The sequence below is a fragment of the Penaeus monodon genome, chromosome 20, assembly GCF_015228065.2.
Source record: "Penaeus monodon isolate SGIC_2016 chromosome 20, NSTDA_Pmon_1, whole genome shotgun sequence".
In the NCBI taxonomy this organism is placed as follows: Eukaryota; Metazoa; Arthropoda; class Malacostraca; order Decapoda; family Penaeidae; genus Penaeus; species Penaeus monodon.
This window is the reverse complement of record NC_051405.1, coordinates 5,908,012-5,911,967: the sequence shown is the minus strand read 5'-3', so window position 1 is coordinate 5,911,967 and position 3,956 is coordinate 5,908,012.

The following is a 3,956-nucleotide window of genomic DNA, read 5'->3' as shown; positions in this document are numbered from 1 at the left end:
GTAACCCCCATTTTTGGTGGCAGCGAGTGGGATCTACCAGGAGTGTATTTAAGAGTTTCTCTGCTCGTTGACTAATACGAAGATTTTTAAAGTCCAGCATTTAGCTTTTTCCTGTTAGGTTAGTTGTTTTAGTAGTTTTAGAAGAGCCACGTTTCTTGTGTTTTATGTTCTGTGTTTTGTTTTATTTCAGATTTTGTAGTATTTTAGTATTTTTGAGCGAGGCTTTTCTCTTTCAGCTTTTTTGTCTGTTTTTACTAATGCCCGCTCATCAGTTAGTTTTACTTTGTGGCTCTTGCTAGGTATAGGGACACTTTCATTTTACTGTATTCTAATCTTTCTTTTTACCCCTGCTAATTTTACTTTATCCCCTGTGTACACTTGGTTCTTTGTCTTTTTTGTCTTTTTTACCCAGTTTACGGGAAGTTTATTTTAATCTTTCATGTGCCAGCATTTGGCCTCAGTTACACGCATCACTGTTCACTTTGTTTTGTGTCAGCCAGTATCTCTGGCTCCTTTTGTGTTTCTTTTTGAGTTGTACGACTCCTTTGTGTGTGGGACTGTGTTCCCCTTGTTACCAGGCTTCGTACTATGCCTGGACGTGGGAGACCTGTACGTGTGACAAGGTCATCGAGTCAGCCAAGCTCGCGTACCTCTTCACCTGACCACCGTACATCCCTCCCAGTTTTAGTTGTGCAGGGATCTCGTACCCAAGTAGAGGACGCAGTAAGGGCCGTAGAGGGCGAAGTCACGATGATGGAGGAAATACTTGAGAGGATGACGGACCTTGTAGCCCAGAACAGGGATGAACTCCTCCGCAGGATGGAGGAAATCTCCCAGAAGAACGAGGATCGACTGCAGCGACTTGAAGACCAACTCCAGGCAAGAACTAATCCTCCAGAGGCAGTGGTATCTCGCAGCAATGGGAGCCAGGTTCCCTCAGCAGCACAGACTGAGGAACAGCCAGCGGAGATTCCACTCCCTCGCATTCGACAAGCTACCACACCACCTGCGGTTAGGCCTGCCAACCCCATTCAAGCCATCTCCAGAGAAGACCTCCAGGAATGGCAGCGACAACTGGAGGAGAGGGAAAGGCGTCTGCAGCAGCAAGAGCGGGCTCTCTTTCACAGCCAGCTAAGTGGTCAGCAACCGCCAGTATACAGGAGGATGGAGGCGGACCTGGACAACCTAGCAGCACATCCTGGGACTTCTTCACACCGGCGGGAGGCTAGTCAAACTTTCCCCGAGCCGGCCCCAAGAATGACCACTCCCTTGCACACAAGGTATTGTGAGGAGCCAGCACAGGACCACCTTCAACACCAACAGACTTCACTGGCTTCCAGGGATGTCATCCCGTATCTTGTGTCCCGAGACTCCATACCCCACTTCAAAGGAGAAACCTCTGCCTGTGAGCCCCTGAAGAGAAACCAGGAGGTGGAGAGTTTCATTCGGGCCATTGAAAACCTGGTAAGACCCGCAACTGATGATGCCTACATCCGGGCTGCTAGAGCAAGCTGTCGGGGCAGAGCGGAGACTATCATCAACTCCGAGAGTTTTGACGGGATACGGGACTGGGACACATTCAAGCGGCAGCTGAGGCGTAAGTTCAGAGGCACGTATACAGCCTCTGACTTCTTTAAGGTGTTGTATGACCACAGCATGACTGAGAGGCAGGCTCCAATGGACTTTTTCCTTGAGGTGGAGGCGTCGGTCTTCCAAGGCTACCGGGACCACCGAGGAGCTGTTGGAGAGCCTTCAGAGCTGATCAGGCGGGTCTTCCTTGCTGGCTTACCGTCCACCCTGCGGGATCTCCTTGTCCTCAAGGATGATTGCTCGCCAATCCAGCTGGCAGAAACCGCCCAGAAGCTTTAGAACTCCAGGTATGGCATCCGGCACGGCAGTTCCAACGCTCGCCATCAGTCTCCAAACAACCTTCAAGAAGAAGAGTACCAGGTCCGACGTCGTACTCCAGACCGTCCACCTCGTGCACGAGACCGCTATGACCTGTTCCCGCTATCTGCTGCACCTCCACCTGCTCGGCCTCTCTCCTTATCTCCAACTTCACGGCGTAACATGTGGTACGAATACCATCGAAGTTCGACCCACAGCACCCGGGAATGCAGGGCTGCTGCCCGTCAGCCATCACCACCAGCTTTCTCTTGTTTCCGGTGTGGGAGAAGCGGTCACATGTCTCGTGAGTGTCCCTTTCCGAGAGGCCAGGAAGGAAGGGTTCCCAGCTTCACTGGCGACTTCGCAGGAGGGAACCCACACACGCTCCATCGCAGCCCAGACAGAGCTGTTGCAGGCAGCTCCTGTGAGTACTCCAGCAGTCGGCGGACGGCCAGTCGTGGCACTCAGTGTTGATGGGAAGACTCTTCTCTGCTTCATTGACACTGGGTCTCAGGTGACTCTGGTCAAGCCCAGTGCCTTAGGAGTGATCGACCCAGCAAAGAAGCTCAGACATCATGTTTCCAACAAGGTTCTCCAGGGTGTCTCAGGAGATCCTTTCCATCCAGCTGCAGAGGTTACACTCACCTTTAACATCAGCAAAGACATTGCCTTACTTCACCGCACCATAGTAGCTGACCTTTCGTTCCACGGTGACCTTCTCCTTGGGACAGACTTCTTGCGACGCCTGGACTTCTCCTTACAGTCTGAAGCTGAGTCATCTCATGGACTGCTAATTCTAGGGGGTTGTGAACTTCCGCTCCTGTACATGGACGCACATTCCCTGCAGATTAGCATGATTGACTCTGACCTGGATAATTCTCCAACTGGACTCCAAAGGCCCATCCAACCATCGACTCCACAAGAAGCTGCAGTGCACCTTGCACGTCTCACTGAAATACCACCACATTCGGGTCGCTTTCTGGAGGGCTGTATTTCTCGCCTGGGACAGGCAGATGGAGATGTCATTCTAACCCCTGCTGCGACTGATCACCTGACACTGCCGCACCTGGTTACAACCGCCACTCGACGACGATGCTCCATATGGGCCCTGAATCACACTTCACGGCCACTAGTACTGAAACAGGGTACAAGGCTTGGGACCGTCACACCTCTGGGAGAGGTCTACAGTGTTCCCCAGTCCTTCGACCATCCTGATCTACAATCACAGTCAACCTTCAGGGACACAGCTGCCAGGAATCATGTACCTCCTGTCAGGACTGGCCTTGAGGAGGAACTCGACTTTGCGAAGGATATGATCCACACAGCCTCCAGATCTACAGGCATTACTGCTGCCGGGCGAGACAGGTGTCCCATCAGTCCAGGAACTCCAGTAGCTCACGGCCTGGGATGCTCATCTACCTCTGCCATGACAGAGCCGAGGTTAGCACTTCAAACTGAAGAGGAGAGCACATTTACAACTGCTTCCACCGTCACAGAGCCGAAGCACTTCACTGAATCCTCCTTGTTACCTGAGGGGTCTGTCGAACCCGAGATGGAATGGGACGATTTTCCTGAATCTCTACAAGACATTGCAGAAGAAGACTGGGATATAGAAGGTGCCTTTCTACCACCCTCTGTAGCTGTCGCCACATGCGAAGCTGTTGCAGAACCAGTTGAGGACGTTGATCCAGATGGACCAGCCGATGATCGAGCCGACTTCACTGGTGGACCTGAGGCTGATGTGACAGAGGAACTGTCTTCCAGTGCTACCCTTGCTCCTGATGTGTAGCAGATCAGGACTGTAATTCCTTTTCTTTTCCAGCCCCTTCCTGTGGCTGGGCGGCTGTTAGAGACTCCAGCTTGTGTTTGTTTTTTTATTTACTTTCATTTTACCGTTTTTACTGTACATTTTATTTACTTGTGTTTGTGTGTTCAGTGATGCGTGTCATGCACGTCCAGCTGAACATACACCCGTAACTTTTGAGGCAAGTAATCGGGCTCAGGCCTTCCTTGTTTCTCTTTCCAGGTGTGTCTCCGATGTCCTCTCCGACCCCGTGGTATGGGAGGGT